Raw genomic sequence first — 19,929 nt, 5'->3', positions numbered from 1 at the left:
CTTCTCTACAAGTTTAATTTTAAGTCAAATGCGTCGTTTACTTGCCATTCCAATGCGTTACGCACAGCTCACACAAAAGACCACGCAAGGACTTCCCAGGTAAGCACGTACTCAGTGCGCTTCTCCGTTTTGTACGAACAGGATCCTCGACAGCGGTTTGCTTTTCCACGTTGTAAACGTGAAAAACTACACCGTTTTTTTTTTTAAGCGTTTTATTTTTTTATGATCTCCAGGCCACTTTGAGGTATGTTTCTGGCCGTGACACGATGTCGCGTGACCTGTAAAAAAATTCAGATTCTACACTAGATTTAGCAGAAAAATTTACGTCATGTGACCTCAACATCAATCCAGTTCGTCCACTACATTTAGCGGGGAGAATGACGTCACATGACTTCATGTCACGTGACCTACACACATATTCAGTTTACCCGCTAAATTTAGCGGTAAAGCGTGCACGTGACCTGCCGCGGCTATTTCAATTATGCCCGGAGCTGATCGCTTGGATACCAACATAAGAATTGGTCCTGCCTCAACTGTCATTTTTAGAGCACAGCTCTTAGGCGCCCGTTTCCGGCTTGAGCGGCGTCGCCGTCGCCGTCGGCGTAACCGCGCGGTGCATTATGGGACGCGTGACGTCAGTTATGACGTCATCAGTGAAGTCATTACAATGACGCCATTTTTATTGTCATCGTCATCATCACAATGACGTCACTGATGACGTCATGAGTGACGTCATCACAATGCCGTCATCCTCGTCGTCATCACGATGACGTTACTGATGACGTCATTTGTTACGTCACCAGTGATGACGTCATCATCACGATGACTTCACTGATGACGTCATCGTCACGTGTGGCGTCATCACTGACGATGGCGATGACGTCTTGTGATCCCCGTGAGGTCACGTGACCCCGGTGACGTCACGTCACGTGACGTGAGGAAGTACCCTTCCCTCCTCCTCCTCAAGAGCTGCGCTCTAATTCGGTGTTACAGGGGTTGTAAGCGGCTTTTATTTTTTTTTCTATTGTTCGACCAGGGATGCATCAGATAACTATATCATCATACCTCTCATACCGATGACAGCATCGTCTGCTGTGTCCCGCACAGCACGAAATAACGTAATCAACTTTCCCATAATTTCTCTCGCGTTCCCGGGAAACTGAACAAAGAATCAAACTAACAAAAACCGGAATTACGCGAGACACAAGAAGGAATCAAAACAGTTTTCGAGAGCTACTGGATCGGGGAGTCTTAACGAGACAATGGGTGTAGAGATAAAACCAATCTATCAAACAAAACGAGGCCAAAAACTGCTATCTCTCATGTACGGCCGTGCCGTTTCACCGCGAAACGATAAAAACCGCAAAGTGCACGCGTCTCGTCGAGCTCTCCACGAGTGGAGACTCGAAACCGATAACATTGAGGTGTTATCTGAGATTACGACAGTATTTGAAACACGGCGCCGCCGCCAACAGGAGCCCTCGTTTACGCGTCGTGCGACTCGCCATCACGCGTGAAAAGTCACTGGACGCTACCTCGAATGGAACGTTTTCCGTGTGAACACACTTATATTCCGCTTCGCTCGAGGTACCGCAGTCGACGCTACAATCGGACGTGGCCAATCAGGCAACACCAAAAGTGCAACGTCACGGCGCCCGTATACCTTTGTGCGCTTGCAATCCCCGGCTAAACCAACCACCCGCAGAAAGAAAAAAAAACGCAGGATCGCGCACACTAACAAAACATCGCTGAAATAATAAACCATATCTTGGGCCAAAATATTTTTTTGCGAAGCTATTGAGTTTACAATTCTGGTCCTCACCGTGTTTCTTTGTTGTTATTTTTTTTTCAAAGTGGAAGATTTTACTGGCAACAATGAAATCGTGACGTCATGGGAAGGCAGGGGTCCACTCTTTGGACTGTACAGACTTTTAATGCGAAACCGCTAACTGTCCTATGGAGCGAAGCCAGCGGCGTCTGTAGCCGTAGTCTGTAGCAGCGAAAAACGGCACCTAAATGCCCATTGGCTCAGCGAAACGGCATTTAAAGCCCCATTGGCTGCGACGCGTCATATCAAATGTTTCGTCACAGAAGCTGGCCGGGCCGCTCAAGGTCAAAGCGGACGCGCCTCAGAGAAAAGAAAACAAAGAGAAGCACGGCAACGCAGATGCCTCGTCATGGAAGCCGCGTAAAAAACCACCGGAGCGCCACGTGAAAAAGGAAGACGTGGCGCGCTGCTTGTAGGAATGCGCTCCGTGTAAGAATGCTTTCACATTCGTACACGTGAGCAATCTTAAGTGTCCCCTGCCGGATTTTTTTGTTCCCAACCAACTACAAGCAGTTTCATGGTGTCCAACGATTGCTTTGGAAGCTCGCTCCAGCAGCCGCGCGCAGTAGCGCGAAACAAATGGTCGACATAGTGTTTTTTGAAACTGCCCGCTCGACCTGCGAGCCTGCATGCCTTCCCTTGACGTCACAGCACTGAAAAGCGCGGCTATAAGGAGTATTCACTGGACGCCATATTTGTGGGTGCTGTTTAGAGCGCATGCTCAAAACGAACTCACATTACTAGGTTGCTAAGACCGGCACTCTTGATGGTGCGGAATACACGTTGCAAAAGAACTGTGGAAGCTTGCCATGAGCACGCGCTCAGCAGTCGCGCACACGGCTATGGCCGCCAGTGAATACTCCCTATAGGAAGTATTTACTTGACGACATATTTGTGGGTGCTGTTTAGAGCGCATGCTCAGAATGAGCTCACATCAATACGTTGCTAAGACCGGCACTCTCGATGGTGCGGAATGCACGTTGCAAAAGAACTGTGGAAGCTCGCCATCAGCACACGTTCAGAATTCGCGCACACAGATATGGCCGCCAGGGAATACTCCCTATATTGGAATGTCGGTTTTAGGCAGGGTGTAAGATAGGTTTTAAGGCGAAGCTCCTTAGGGTCTATACTCTGTTTCATACTTAGTGTGCAACGCTGTCAAAGCTAGTGGCACGAGCGCGTGGCTTCATCTATGGTTTTGTTTGCGCGAGAACGCGTGCAAACGATCAACGAGATGAAGCCCCATGCTCGCGCCAGTGGCTTTGACAGCGTTGCACACTAAGTAAGAAACAGAGCATAGCCTTGTACGGCGTCCGTACTTACATCGATCTTGCTGGTGCTCGTGCTCGTGAGCTCACGTGCTCACGTACTCGTGTAGGGCACAAAAAAAATGGAAAAAAAATGTTTGCGCAGTCGACAGGATTCGAACCTGTGCGGGGAGACCCCAATGGATTTCGAGTCCATCGCCTTAACCACTCGGCCACGACTGCGGGACGAGTAGGGGGCTCTGAGATGTGGTAGTAACTCAAGAGCTGGGGATGTCATGGATGAAACGTTGCATGTAGCTGCTCAACGTCTATACAGGAAAGGGCGCTGCGGTCAAATGCGTATATAATCGCGTTAAACTTTGCATGCATTGGCTCAACGTTTATAGACGAGAGGGCGCTGCGGTCAAATGCTCAAATGCGTATATAACCACGTTCCATACCACACGTTCTCTTTCTGACATGGATGTAAACGAACGAAAGGCTCGGCATGCTGCGGCTCAGCGTCAACGCCGACAAGCACCACCAGAGCTTCGCCCCAATCAACATCATTCACCACGTGGAGATGCGGTCATTTTTCTTTTTTTTGGCCTCACTTTCACTTGCCGATTTCACAAGAGCTTTTTTTTTTTTTTTTAATGTGCGATACTAAATAGCATACCGGAAAGGGTAAAGGGGTATTCACACGAGGGAGAAATCCCCGGGATTTCTCCCTCGTGTGAATACCCCTTAAGGACGGTGATTCAGAAAATGTTGTTATTTTCAGTTAGCTCAGAAAGTCACCGGAGTGCCCCTTCAAAGCGAAACGGAGAAGTTGTCAAAAACCAATCAACACTTGGCCAATTTATTCTAAAAAAAGACCCTGCGCTTGTATCTGACTCAACAAAAAGGGACGACATTTCTCGTTCTAAGCGCGACAAGGTGACAACGAGACTGATGAAGTTAACAGTGCAGTAAAACACAAGAAAACGCGCGTGACGCCACGTGAAGTAGCACACGTAGTCTGCGAACCCAAGAAACTGTCGAACACGGCAGTGCCGGCAGACACATTTAATGTGTGTAACTTGAATACATCGGCGGTCGTGCGGATCACGATACGTGGCTTGCACGAGACATCATTGCGAAATTGTAGTGGTCATTTCAACTTCTTTTTGACGAAAACAAAAAAACAAAATCGCTAGTGTGAAATGTGTCCTCCTCAGCTGCAGTGTGCTCAGCCCTAAGGCTGCCACAATGGCAGCTGCATGATGTTACATGAGTGCAAGCAATGAACACGCCGATTACATAGAACACCCATAACGGACATCGTACCTCGTTAGCGCTATTCTAATGTTTCAGTTGCTACTGTTGAGGGGAGTTGTATCGGGATTATTGTTTAAGATAAATTATGTGCTTGCTCGAATGATTCTTTCATTGTCTGTTACTGCGCAATGTCTTTGCAGCAACTGACTGTGTATCAAAGCCTGCACTAAGACAGCTTTAATGGCTCGACGACCTTCACTAAAACATGCAGAGAACACTTTACAAAATGCAAACACCTCACGACGAATTTAACGTCGGAAGGCAGTGATTTCAACTCCGCCAAACATTAAAAAAAAAGAAAAAATTCTAATTTCTACAACTTCAGGGTAAATTTGTATGCACGTGGATATTTAACTATTTGTCCAAATTAGGGTTGCTCTACAGACTTATTTAAAGTACTTCAGATCCCTGGTATTCAGCTCATCAGATCTCTGTAAAGAAAAAAAAGAAAAAAAAAAAAAGCTCCATTAACGAAACTTGGTCATACTAGAACTTACAAAACCCAGAGCGTGCTAGTTTCAAAGTCATCGTATCTATTTTCTCCCGTGCCTCGGCCTAGCAACGCAAGGTTCTTCCGACCGCGAACGAAGCTACGCACACAAAGCGACACCGGAACATCATCGTTCGTGTAAGGCAGAGCGCCGACGTCGGATCGCACGCATTCTTCGAGACAATGGAGTCTGAGCGATGCATCGCTGTTGCCTTTCAAAGGTGCGTTTTGTTCTGCCTTTATGCAGTTCTCCTTTTTTTTCGGTTCAGATCTGGAGGTATCTGGTGGTTCCTCGGTGCGGTGAACTTTAAAACAAAAAGTCTGTACCCGTGATACCCGTGATAGAAGAGAATACGAGGAAATGCCGTGAAGTACAAACGGCATTTCTTTTATACGTAAACGGAAAACGGGTAACATGGCTCTGTCAGAAGTCCACCTTTTGCTTTGAAATCCGAGTCCTTTTGCCTTTATATAGAAAAAAAAAAAAGAGTAGCAAACCAGGTAGTTTTATTTTCGTAAGAAATGACACGCTGATAAGTAGACGAGTGTTTTCCAGAATTGGTCGCGGACGTACTGGTCACAAGTTGGCTTGCAAAAAAAAAAAAATGCTTTCGAACTATATAAAGTTCCTTCGCTTTACAAATAACGCAGTCTTAGACACTTTTTAACGGTTCATTGGAACCAACCTCGACGCGGTAAAATTACATTCTTTTCAGCCGACCGCAATGTACTTACAACAATCAAACAGATTAAAAAAAAAAAAAAAAAAAAACGCCTATGTGTTTCTTAGTTTGTTTTTACAATTACGGGGGTTGCGTAATGCGTAATCGCATAATCGCACAAGACTTAGACTTTGGAAAGTAGTACGTGTGCCTTAAAATGGCATTTCGATGGGCATATCGGGAGCCTTCCGAGAACATCAAGGTCTGCTTTTAGAGACTTTAGAGACGGTGCATCCATCCCTCTCGGTTTCTTTACCCGTACTCCACCTCACCGGTGTCTGCAGTGCGGACAAAGGCGAGGATGACTGACTACGTAGCTCAGCAGGTTTTCAAAGACGCTTACTCGCGCCCGTGCCTTTGTTAGCGCTGCGGATGTTTCCGAGATAAAATATAGCTCCCGCGGACTATAAAAGCTACGGCACCGGCCGTCACGCATGCGCCGACCCGCTTTTGGTGAGATCGGTCTATTATTGCAAAAGAAAAAAATGTGATCTTTTACGTCACGGTTACGCCCATCCTCTGGGCAGTCGTCGGCGCGAGTGTTAACGTCGGTGTCGAATGGTTGTCTCACCGTTTCGAAACGGCGAACGATTGCGGGTCTCCCCCCTCCGGATATGTCGAAACTGTCAACCGCGACGTGGCTTATTGAACGGGACAACTTCGAGACGGCATCACGCAGGAGCGCCATCTTCGTTTTACGAAGCCGTCCACTCTTGGCGCTGAAGGTATTGTTACGATCGTAAGAGGGCGCATATGGCGCCCAAAGTCGTCATTGTAGCCGACGCACAATTTGATTCCACACGCAGGAAAGTAACGTAAAAAAAAAAAAAGATAGATACACACAACGACAAGATGTCAGTTTGTATATCTGTCCGTTCCTCTCCGTCACCTTCCTCCAGTGAGTGATTTCTCTCCCCCCTATTGTTTACGTTACATTTTCGAGACGTTTGTTTGTTCCCCCACCTTTTTGCGCCGCCAAAGGCTCAAAGTATCCGGGTACGTTTACTTATTTTACATATACTGCCACCTCGTTGCGCTGACGCGAATGACATAATACGTTCAGTATTAAGTCGTAGGATGCTATTTAATGGAAACCCCTCTTCCCCGCAACTTGCCGTCCGTCCGACTGCGTATAAACTTATCAGCTAAATTTAGCGAGGTAATTCAATTGTTATATAATGACCATAACCCGATTCGGCGATGCGCCACACGATAATTAATTAATTGGGTTGTGTGTGTGTTTATACAGCCTAGAACTTGGTCTGCCTCACAGGGGCGACGAGTCTCCCAGCTGTAGATGAGAAATATAGTCAGTGCGGTACAACCGCTAGCCTGGGGTCTTTAACGTGCACCACGCAGTAGTGATACACGACCGCACGCCGGTACGATGCTCATCCAGATCGAAACGGGCAGGGGTGGGGCTCGAACCCAGGATCCCTGGGTTCTGCAGCGCGAGCTTTCACTCCACGTGCTCCGAGCTGGTGTGCGCTAGACCACTCGGCCACCGATCCCCCCCGCCACACGATACTGGCCATGCGGGAAGCGTTTTCCCGCCAATTTTTTAAGGGCAAATTCACGTCGCGTGGCCCGACGTCGTAACGTACATCACGTCACACCACGACTTGACGCCGTTACATCGCTTCGCGTGACCACGTCACGTGACGAGTCACGTGACGTTAAAGTAATAAACAATACGTTATCTCATCTCTCACTCCAGGAGGCGACTGTTTAATGCGGTATTTAGTCGATCGCTCCTTAAATGCCCAATTGTAGACGATGTGGCGACTTTGGACATGGAGATCGCTGCACAATTTTGTTTTTCTCGTTCACGTCTGTACGCAGAAAACAACGTACGCGAGCCCCCCTCGTTGAACTGAAAGACAGAACGGAGAACAAACAGAACGAGTAAAAACGAAGAGTGTTGATTGCACCGAGGCTGACCGCGGGTCCTTCGACGGCTCATTATCTCTACCGTATTGTCCACACATGCAGGTGACAAAACATCGTGCAACGCAATCAGTCCGCGATTGACACTCCTTTGCCGGATGTGAGAGTATAGGAGTCCCCCAGCGCTTGCTCGGCTGCCAGCAAACATAACCTGGCTCCCAACGTCAAGTGTTTTCTTTTGGTTTCATCATCATCGAGCAATGCGTCCGATTAATCAACATCCGTGACATAGTACGACGCCTGGAACGCGTCTTCGCCCGGCGTGTCTAGTCTCCCTTCATGATCCTGCTCATATACAAAGACTTGTATACATAACGCGTTAAAGGTAGCGCTAATAATTGAAAACGAGCGTGTTGGTGAATAGATACAAATACTTGAAAGGATAGAGCATCGAGGACGGGGACGGAAACAGGACTCCTTTCATTTCGATAGAAGTAGCGGGTCACTTGTACCCACAGCCGTATATTGGGAGAGTCTGGCCAGTGGGTGTGGCGACTATGGCGCTAGAGAGGAGAATAGTGGAGGAAATGGAGGGAGAGCGCTAAAGGAGCGAGAGAGAAAGAAAGGAGCGAAGAGGAGACGACCGCCATTTTGACGCAACACGTATACGCTGTCGGTGCAGAGCACTGTTGAGTCTATGCGTCGTCTGCTACGGCCTTGTTCCTTTTTCGCCTGAATAGAAGTTTGCGTTCAAACGGGGAGAAACTTAATTCGTTAGCTTTTTAAGCCACCGAGGAATTACATTATATCATTTTCTTGCTAAAGCCTGCCAAATAAATGTAAAGAACCGAAATTTGGATGTCGATCTGATGCATTCCGCCGCTTGACGTCACGTGGCCTGACGTCACGGGACTGCAGACGAATTTGGGTTCCCCGCTAAATTTAGCGGAAAATAAATTACGTTACGTAACCTAAGCACCAATTCAGTTTCCCCACTAAATGTGACGGGAAAATTGATGCCACTTGAGCTGACGTCGTGTGACCTGCACACACATTCAGGTTTAAATAAAATAAAAAGAAATGACAAAACTATGCTTCCTCAAAGACTGCATGTCATGTATTTGAAAATAACTTTAAAAACTTTAAAAACTTGACTTTAAAAATAAAGGTCGCTGCCAAGTCTTTATATATATATATATATACCAAAATAGCGACCTAGTTGGTGTTGTTGTTTTAAGAGAAACAAGAGGTAACGGATTTTCCTGACATTTTAGTGAAGTAATGAGTAATGCTATTTGGTGGCTTCTGGAGGGAACGTGTACAACACAAGTACCCACCTTAGTTCTTACACAGCTCGCACCTCTGGTTTGCACGACAAGAAAACGGTAGACAATGAAAAGACGGGCGCAATTGCTTATTCCCGAATGAACACCTTAATTAGCGAAGAATTATTAACCACAAGAAATATTGAAAGCGTCTACTGGTTTATGAGAGCGACAGGTTCGTAGTAACAAAAAAATAACGCCTCACCGTTGAACTAGAGGAAACGCAGAAACAAATAACGTACTTATTTACTTCTTGAGTAATTAACGAATAACGTTATCTAGTTATTTCATTTCAGTAACATATTGTATTCCGATAAGCTTACTGCCGAAGTCTGCTGTATCCTTATTTGTATTTGCTGCAGTATGAGAGCAGCTTTATCGCGTGATTTGAACTTTCCCTTTGTTATTTCAGTAACGCGCTCCTGGGAAGAAGTAAAAATGGTTATCGCATTGCGATAAGCTAGGAGCTGAAGTCTGCTGTATCATTCTTTTTATCGGCACGAGACGTGGCCCTCCCCTCTCGTCTTTTATTTTACTTTCCCTATCTGTTTCTTTTTAAAGCGTTTTTTGTACATAAATAAACTTGAGATTGCTTAACGAGATGTCGGCCTGTCTGCGTAAATAAACTTGAGATTGCTTAACGAGACGTCGGCCTGTTTGCGTCGCAGGTCCTAAAGCGATGCGACGTAAATACACCAACACAGTGTTTCCAAACAAGCCCGCATGTCAATATCGCTATTCTTAGATGGACCAGGGATATACGTTTGTTTGTTTTACTAATTTTGTATAATAAACACTTCAGGCTTACAAAGCGTGCCACAAATACAGCTTGTTTAGATAGGTTGTATAAATTTAAAAAAAATCATCTATACTTCTCTCAACTTAGCATGAACTAACTGCGAAGGCAGTGCAAGCGCGAGCGGTTATAACCTTGAGTGCATTGACTAGCTCGCGCTTTTAGCATGCGCGGCTAACAATAGTACATGCTAAGGTGAAACAAGGTACAGCGTATTTTAATGCTCACATTCATTTTCCTCATCAAATACTCATTTTCCCATTAAAATTTTTTTTTGCAGCGGAGTTGTTAAGGGCTAGGTTTCCCAGGATCGTGTCCGGTACCAAACAAATGTCGACACAACACTCTGGTTGCCGCCGTCGCTCATAGATGGCGGTAGCTGACCAGAGCGTTGTGTTCGCCGGTTGTCTGCTTGCCGCCGTCGCTCATAGATCGCGGCCACCTTTTCAGCCTTCCCCCTCTGGATTGCCGACTTGCGGCCGGCCATTACTTCATTCCCACTATAGTACAGCTTCGCTGGTCTACCTTTTTACCAGAGTGGAAAGGCTGAAAGTTTTTTTTTTTGTTTTTTTTTGTGTTTTTACTCTTCTAAATACTGCTTGGAATGCGTCCATAAAGTTCATACCTTACGAAACCCGTGTTAGTTTCTTTCCATGCACTAGTAGTAGCGGAAGCATGTCGACCGAGGCTTCCCTTCTACAACTCATCACGGTTTAACGACAGAACCAATCGTTTTGTTGAATACCCGTCCAATTATTTGCACGTGCCTTTCTCCTATCTTTTTTACGCGTGTTCACGCGCGATCTCGCTAAGCCAAATGGAGCAACGGAAACAACCCATTACCGAACAAGTTACGTTCAGCCCCGCTGCTCTGTTAGCCCCCAGGTCAACACTGCATAGCCGCCATGTTCATCTGTGCCTCCTGACACCAACATCTCCATCCTGTTGTACTGTCGCGTCATCCTGTGAACGTCCTCATTTTCCAACGTCCGGGTCGTGAAAGCTCCGAGTACAGAACCGGTAAGCTAGTTTCAAAGTCTCATTCATTCCTTCGAGTCGACTGTTCTGTTATGGATTCGGTGATCACTTTTATGTCGTGTTGTTATGTACAACGAACAATATTATAAGTCGCACCGTTGCCAGAAGTCGCACTTTTATATATATACGTCCTGCTCGACGAAACTGTGTTTATAATCCTGCATATGTTTGTTGTGATCGTCAGAATATGGACAAGCGAAAGTCAGTTTAAACATTCTCGTCAAAGAATCGAACGAAAAATATAACCCCACGCCAAATTCGCACAGTTAAGGTGACTCCATGCCTTACAAAAAAAAATACATATAAGACACACTGTAGTATAAGACGCACCGACAAAAATTCTGTAAAAAAGAAAACGCGATTTATACACCGGAATATATGGTATGTGAAACCAAAGCAAAAATTTGTTTCCAGCAACATTGAGCTAGCAAACACAAGACAGCAAAGGTACGAATTGAGAGATTTTGTATGGTATTCCAGACCAAAATCTAACTTAGCAAAAATTTTGTGGAAATGCCAACAAAATCCCTTCAGTCAAGTCGTGTGTGCTGCTTTTTTGACCCCGCTATTCGGCGACCATGTTTTTATCTCTGCCATCGAAATTCAGTACTAAAATAATAAGCGGTTCGTCTCAAGATCATCGTGAACACTGAGAGTGTCCCAAAACAAGCGTTTATTTCGTAACCGATCGATTCGGTGACGTCAAGAGTCTCCAGGTCAAAAGGCTAGCGGGAACCTCTGACGTCACGATTACTTTCCGGAGAACTTCTAGGAAAGCTATAGTCCGTTGCAATTCAAGAAGGTAGGGCAAAGAAAAGGAAGGCCGGGGAGGAGACAGTAGACGTTCCGTCTGCTTCCTCCACCCCAGCCTTCCGTCTGCTTGCTCCTCTCCGGCCTTCCTTTCCCTCGTCTTACATTCTTGAGCTGCACCGGACTATAGTCTAAAATGATGTATTCTTGCCATTTGGGCATATGACCCCCAGTAGCGTTCCGTGAGGTAAAATAGACAATTTTAGAAGACACCTCTGCACACCCATGTTACTTAGCCACTCAACGACATATTTGCTAAAAACAATAACGAAAACAACGGCTTGACATAACAAGAATGACAATCTAAGTAACGTTTCATCTTCCATGCAGGAGGCATCTTCAGTTAGGCACCTTCATCTCTTTGCCTTCCTGAAGATACCTCCCTTATGGGAGGCGAAGGTTTCATTAAATTGTTTTTCTTGTTATGTGAAGCCGTCGTCTTCGTTATTGCTTTTATCGTTTCTTCCCGCGGCTTCCGGAGTTTATTTGCAACATATTTGCGTACTCTGATGTTTTGATTGCATAGAATATTTTTCAGTAACTAAATGAGAGCACCAAGCAGATTTTATGTTATGAGTTGCGTCGAAGCACAAGTGTGGGGGCATGGTTATGCGAAGTAGCCGAGCAGTAACGAAAGGAGCCGCGTTTCGCAGTGTCATTAAGTCGTATAAGGTCACATTGACCCATAGAGTTATTATAATGTACGCTAGAGGATCAAATGGCGCTAGTGTGCTGTGGCAAATGGAAGCAGACAGCAACCGGTCGAAAACTGACTTCCGATAATGCATTTCTATGGGGAAAAGTGAGTGCATTTTCTCCCTGCGCTCGATCATAAGAGCAAATATCTCGAATAATTATTATGCGTACTAGGTAGCCTGGAACATTTCTCAGGCAGGCAGACGAGGACATTGTTAACGTGAACACGACGTCGGCGTTTTTAAACGGGGGGAGGGGGGGGGGGGGGGGGGGTATACGTGTCAAACAAACGAATGACATCTGGAGAACCAAGAGAGACGGCAAAAACCACGCAGTAACAATAAATCAGTAACTCATGTACGATCAAAATAAATTGAAGGCTACGTAATATTGTTCGATTTTCAGTAAGTACCGCTTTATTTTTTCTGCTGTGTGCAAAGGTGCTTGTTCTACGTTTAAAAAATCCCCCGCACGCTCGAAATCTTTGAGAACAACTGCCCGATAAAAGCTGCTCGGCAGAGAAAACAATACAAAGATACACCTTTCATGGCCCACGTACTTTATTGTTTACACTCTGAATGTTTTTATCCGTTCGTAAAGATGTACGACGAGGTCATTTTCATATAGTGACAGGACTGATATATTACCAATATATAAAAGTCACCGGAATGCTGTCGAGCCTTGAACACACTCTACATTACCTTCGATTGTTATTTTGCTCAAAATCGTCGCTTGTTTTTACGCACCTGCTGGTGAACAGAGGTTTGGGTCTGAGATATAGCGAAGTTAAACATCGTTCACTGACAAACAAAAATGCGCTAACTACAGCATTTCCACGTTTTCAATGTTAATCAAGATACATAGTATTCGGTACGACCCAAATCACAAGCGTTCTGTGATATTTTCCGGCAAAGAGACGAAATGCAAGCTCGTTTTCCCATAGCACTGCCTGGAAGTACCGCATAAGAAGACTGGCTGCTGTCTGCTTCCATTTGCGTCACGGAAGTCACATAAACACTAGCGCCAGTTGAACCTCTAGCGTACAATATAAAAACTCTACGCATTAGTTATACGGAAACTGACCGCAGACGTGTTGGAAGTACGTACGAAGCTGCTTCGAACATTCACGAGGCGCAGATGATTTTGTCATCATGTTTGCAGACTGTGTCTTTAGTACGATGCATACGAGGAGCAGGAATGACAGCCGTTTTATGATAATATACTATATAGACGATTGATTTACTTAATGTTTTCCCTTCTGAAGTAAATGGCTCGCATGTCGGCGCTGTATTATACGCGCAGCGGAGCACACCATTCTTGAGATAGAGTTTAAGGGCTGGAAAAAGCGACATGAACCACACAAAAAAAAAAAAAAAATACGTGAACGGTGTTTGTGTTTCTTTAGTTTACGTGTCGATAAAACTTCATTGCATTCATCGTTTTTTTTTTTTTTCCAGAGATTTATTTACATGTAGCAGCGGTGGTGTTTCTTTGACAAAAAACAATAATAATAAAAGGGAAGACGCGGCCCTCCAAATATTTCTTATATAAATCAAATATCGCCTGTTTAGTCACACCATTGCTGGTTCGATCGGAACAAAATTAGTAGTTATTCAAATCAGTACCGTAGAAATCTTCCGACTGAGGCGAACACAATCTAACAAAGCTTCTTCAATGTCTCGTATGCCCTATGACCGGATATATTTTGGTGGCACGGTAAGGATAGAGTATTAAAAAAGCGAGCGTGTTGGAAAGGCTCATTTACGCACAAAACGATAAACAGATGGGACGTAGCACGTAACAGGACATCTTTCAACTAGCAACGAATAAGAACGAATCGTGTTCATTGCTCTAGCAGCCTAGCTGAAAGATGTGTTCTGTGTTGCGTCCAATGTGTTTATTCTCTCGTGCGAAAATATAAAGGATCTAAATTTCTCGTTGCATCGTCGCAGCGGCAAACATCGAGAAAGCCCCGATGTACCACAATTTATTGCAGGAAGCATAAGGACTTTAAGAGAAAAAAAATATTCCCGGCAGATGTTTCCACAATTTCCGTCAATGGCACACATTAACATTTCCTGTCGTGACCACAGCACGAGCGCCTGCGCCTGCTTGCCACGTGGCGCCCTCCCTCTATTACATTGGGATTGCTCTAGCGTTTAAGAAGGTTGTACCGTAAATTGAAACCCAATATGCTTTGCCCTCCACCAGGTTCCTTTTCTAAAGGAGCCCCCCCCCCCCCCCCCCCCCCTTTCTTTAAAAAGAAACCGGGTTGAGAACAAAGTTTTTTGGGGTTTCAAGGGGAGGGGGTGGGGGAAAAGATTCCGAGTCAAGAGGTTCATCGAGTCAAAAGATCCAACGGGTCAAAAGACCCATTATTGGACCTTCTTATTTGTTGGACCTTTTGACTCGTTGGACCTCTTGACTCGCCGTGGATCTTTTGACTCGTTGGATTTCTTGACTCCTTTAACCTCCTGACCCACATTGGATCTTATGTCTTGTGTCTGACGAGTCAAAAGATCCAACGAGTCAAAATATACATTATTGGACCTTTTGACTCGTTGGATCTTTTGACTCGTTGGATCTTTTGACTCGTTGGATCGTTTGATTCATTGGATCTCTTGACCAGAAGCGGAAGTGAAGGAAAGGGGGGGGGGGGGGGGGGGGATAGAAAGAGTTTTACTTCCAGCGTCTTACTAGGTATGCTCCTAGCCATTTACCGAATGCAGCAAAATGTTTTCCTACCTATATCTGCGCATCTTACCCGCAAGGTGCTGTATTGTTTCTTTCTTTTTTTTTTTTTAATTTTCCTACGCAACCAGCCGTTTATTTTTCTCAAAGGAATAGTTTTACATATATTTCGTGATTTCCATCTGTGTCTGTTTTCTGCTGGCAGGATCGGTGCATGCGGGCACTATTCTTTCCTTTGTTTCCTTGCTGCGTCGATAGACTGTGAGAACGAGTGCAAATATCTTCCGACCTCATTTATCTACGGCGTGACGATTCGGTGACTCTAGCCGTGATGATCCCTCGTTACTCAATATTAATTTAGAACTAAACGGAAAAATTCTGCACCCTGAGAGTAAAAAGAAATTTATTTATTTATTTATTTATTTATTTGAAATACTATCGGTCCTACACAGGACCAAGATAGGAGTGGATTTTTCACAACACAAAAAATACACACGCTCAAAATGCACAGATTAATAACACGAATTTAACACAATGATGAAATGACAACTCTAGGTACTGCTGTCAGAAATCTCTGAAATAAGGGAACTAAACTCTTCTCGAGTTTCAGCGGTAACAACACGTGCGGGTAGCTTGCTCCAGTCTCGCGCTGTTTGTAAGAAGAACGAATACCTAAAACAGTCCTTAGAAAACTTCCGCTCTTCCACATACCGAGCGTGCTTGCTGCGGGTTATACGCGACATGCTCTCCTTAATATACTGTTGCTTATTTACTAGAACCAAGTTATTCATTATGTTATAAAAAAGGTTAAGCCGCTTCTGCTTCCTCCGCACCTGAAGGAGGGGTAGATTTGCCCTTTTATAAAGAGGTGACACAGAGTCCAGCCGTCTATAGCTAGAAAAAACAAAACGTAACGCACGCCGTTGAACTTGCTCCAGATTTGATATAAGATATTTAACATGCGGGTCCCAGACTTCACATCCGTATTCTAATAAAGGCCTTATTAGCATCTTGTATGCTGTGAGTTTTGTTTCTGGGGAAGCGAGTTTAAGAGTGCGCCTGATGTACCCTAATCTTTTGTTAGCTTTTCCGATTATATTGCTAACGTGCGGAGTCCAACTTAGGTTTGAGGCCATTGTAAGACCAAGGTATCTAAACTCTGACACTCGGCTTAAGGCTTTTCCCTGCAGCATATACATATACTCTAACGGCTGTCGTTTACGAGGGATCGTCATACATACTGTCTTGTCTAAGTTTATCGACATTTGCCACTTAACACACCATTCATTGATCTGAGACAAATATTCGTTTAGCATAATTTGATCATTAACGGACGTCACTTCAGTATAAATAATACAATCGTCGGCAAATAATCTGGCTTTTACAGGTGAATCTTGGATAAGGTCATTAACAAAAACCAAAAACAGCAGGGGACCCAGGACAGAACCCTGTGGAACACCCGAGTTCACATCACATTCGCCCGAGCTAACCCCATCAATACTTACAAACTGTCGACGATCATTTAGAAAGGCCTCAATCCACCGAACAATCTTATTATCTCCCAAGATGGAAATCAATTTAATTAAGAGCTTTCTATTATTAACTTTGTCGAACGCCTTCTTAAAGTCTAAAAATATGATGTCTGTTTGTCCCTTACGATCCGATCCCTCACAAAAATAATGCATGGTTTCTACTAGTTGCGTGACCGTTGACAGTCCCTTGCGGAAACCGTGCTGGTACTGGCTGAGAACGTTATTCGATAAAAGAAATTGCCGGATATGTTTAGAAACAATATGCTCAAGAACTTTGCACGATGTAGACGTTAGCGCGATAGGTCTATAATTGCATACTGACATAGCATCTCCACTTTTCAGTATTGGAATTATCTTACTGAGTTTCCAGTCATAGGGTACAGTGCTAGTCATAATCGACTTATTAAAAATTAAGTGCAGATACATTGCCGTCCACTCTGCATATCGCTTTAGAAAAGAATTTGGAATTTCGATTTGGAAGTTTTTAAGTCAAGCAACAGAGCCAAAATACCCTCAACTGACAGTTGCAGGTCATCATCAGCCCGTGGAATTTGAGCTGGTGATCTAAAATCTACAGACTGCTTATCGTCTTTTGTGAAGACGCTTGCAAAGAACTCGTTGAATTGAACTGCAATCTCTCGCTTGTCATTTATAATTCCTTGCTCCGTTTTGATCTCGGAAACTGACTTCCTAGCTGGTGCCAAATGCCTCCAAAACTTTTGCGGTGACTCACGGATAAACTTTTGCATTGTCACGTTATAAAACTTGCATTTAGATTCTTTTAGCACAGATCTCAGCGCCATGCTTAAAGCCGAGATATCATCCGATAACGCCGAACTAGGTGTACGACGACACCGCAATCTGCGCCGCCCTATTTTTCTTTTTAAGTGAATGGCTTCTCTCGTCCAAACTAACACTTGCCAAATTTTTTCATTAAGGTTTTTTTTCTTTTTTTTTATGAAGGTTTAAAAAAAAACAGGAAAAAATAATTTGGTGCAAATTCCGAAGTAGTGGAGAGAAAACAAAAAAAAAAAAACTCAAGTCAAATGGAGGTTGCTAACTCAAGTCAAACTCAACTCCGTGTCTTTTTCTTCGAATTAAAAGTTTTTGTTTGTTTGTTTGTTTTTGTTTTTCCCTAACTAGAGTCTCGGTGGTTACAGAAAATAATTAAATATCACCAGCTCGCCTACATACACGTTCACTGTATTTAGGACAAACATTTGTACAAAAAACATTGCGCTGTGGCTCGTCCCATGACTCACACACTCATATGCCAAACCATTATCTCGCTTGAAAATTATTAGATTCAACTTTCTTTGTACTTTTTTAAACGGTAGCAGTTAGCGAAATTTTAGGAGGGGTTTCGTTGGTTTTTTACGCCCTAAACTGTTTAAAACCGCAGTCCACTCTTCATGCTGTCATACATGATACAAAAGACAAGGGGTTTCCTGCGGACATGATATGGCACATCTGCGGTTTTTAGGTAGCATGTTTGCTTCATACTACAAAATTAATTGGGGGGGGGGGGGGGGGGGCTAGTTGGTTGAACATGTCTTTCTTTTCTCGTTTTTCACTTCCACCTTGTCGTTCTCTAGATGCTCTATGAAATTTGACAGTTGTAAGTAAGTGCTCTGTCCTGTCCCCTTCTTCTGTCCTTAGTCCTTCGCGCTTTTTAAACCACCGTCTTCATACATACTTCCAACATCTCTGGAGAGAGTTCGTGTATGCCCAACGTGACCGTCATACAAGAAACAAAAATGTATGGCAAACTGCTGGGCAATTGTGTTTCATACGGGAAGCGTTCTAGCGTCACGTGACATCAGGTCACGTGGCGTCAAGTTCCTCGCTAGATTTAGCGGGAAAACTGAACTGCAGGTGTGTAAATCACAGTGGGACGCTAATTTCCCGCTAAATTTAGCGGGCGAAATCGACGCCACGTGACCCAACTTCCGGTGACCCATACACCGATCCAACTTCCCCGTTAAATTTAGCGGAGAAACTGAATCGCTGTGTAAATCTTTGACGTCCCATAATGCAACACTGAGCGCGTTGCATCAAGGGACGTCACAGGCCTGGTGTCCTCGCGAATATGCGGCTTCGCGGAATGCGGCTTCACGAAATCCGCAGCAACTAGCCAAAGAACGTCGGTCGGGCACCAGTCACCTAGCTGTGTTTGGAAATCTTTTTGTTTGGCCTCTGTCCCCCTGGTTCCCTCTCTCCGGGAATTATTATCGTCTATCTTGTCCATCTCGCTCGCATCTTTGTACTCATTCCATCGTCATCATAACGTTCCACGTTAAAAAAAAAAACAAGTGGCAGACAGTGTTTGCAGACTGTTTTCTTTTTCTTTCTTCTTTTATACTAATAGTACGACCTCAGCTTAAGCCTCGTTCACACCGTTGCGTCGTCTGCGTTGCGCTTCGTTCCGTCGTGCAGCACAGCGCATCCCCATTGGCTCGGGGTCGTCATAGCAACAGCTCGACGCAACGAGTATGAACGCGGTCCGACGCAACGGTGTGAACGACCCTTGAGAGACATAGTAGCGAGCCACTGAGGGCCCTTGGACAAAGATTTCGGACCCGCCGACAGAAGATTCGTATAGGGCCGGCATCTTTGTCGAAATCTAGACTGACTACCCTAGCAAATATTGTGCTTTTGGTTATCATGACCAATGCATCAAGAGGAGGGGGTTGCAGGACTCTGAAGGAGTGCGATAAGTGTCGAGTGGAAAGCAACACTATATCAGCGGCGCAGCCGGGAATAAGCTTCGCAAAATGCTTTTCGTGCACAATGTATACTTGTGCGAGAAAAAAAAAAACACTCGCACTGCGAGCATTCTGAATTCAAGACTCTTCCAATACACGAAGTGCTTGCAAAGCAGGAAACTGTGTTCTCCCTTTAAGGAATACCGTATTTTGCCAGTGCCAAGTTGGTATACATCGAATTGCGGTAAAATGCATTCGAATCGGAATTTGCAGTCACAAAGTGATCGCAACGTTTGCTTCTAAGCGTTTCGGTAACCGTGAGATTTCCGCGATTTCTCGATGGTGGAGTGGATGGTCGTAAACTATAGTGTCTGACGCTTTGTAACGGGCGGTAACTTGCGCAACCTGGTGGCCAGGCGCGCCCAAGGTGGTGGCGGCGCGCACAGTTGCGATGAGTTTGGCCTTGATTGTGAACTATACTACAATATACATACAGGGCTTTTTTTTATTTTTATGTTTAGGCATATAACGCATTATGTAGCCAGAGCGACGGCTTTTTTTTTTTTTTTTTTTTTTTCTTGTTATTGGCGTTTTAGTATTAAACTGCCCGTTCAGGTAAGTTCTGCTGCGCTAGCGAGAGGCAATAAACACTTGCACCGTGCATATTGGAGCTTTACTAAGGTTGTTATTTACAGGTTATTGCCCACACACTCAGATAAACAGCAGCTATAGTTGGTGACTGCATGGTTGAGAGTTCGGGTTAACCTCCTGCCTCCCCTTCCCACGTTAGCAGAGCGAACGCTGGAGAGAAGATGACCTCGTCGCCAGCGTCACTCTGCTAG

The 19,929-nt window shown here is 44.7% G+C and overlaps 1 non-coding gene across 1 annotated transcript; it reads right to left on the bottom strand.

Moving 5' to 3' along the window:
* Positions 1 to 3,236: 3,236 nt before the first annotated feature.
* On the bottom strand, positions 3,237 to 3,318 carry Trnas-cga. Its single transcript has one exon. It is a non-coding gene; the product is annotated as a tRNA-Ser (tRNA).
* Between the last annotated feature and the right edge of the window lie 16,611 nt (positions 3,319 to 19,929).

Source organism: Ixodes scapularis, unplaced genomic scaffold (genome assembly GCF_016920785.2).
Source record: "Ixodes scapularis isolate PalLabHiFi unplaced genomic scaffold, ASM1692078v2 PGA_scaffold12__126_contigs__length_90152505, whole genome shotgun sequence".
Classification (NCBI taxonomy): Eukaryota; Metazoa; Arthropoda; class Arachnida; order Ixodida; family Ixodidae; genus Ixodes; species Ixodes scapularis.
The sequence above is the reverse complement of the archived record's forward strand: the minus strand, read 5'-3'. Positions and strand labels throughout refer to the sequence as shown.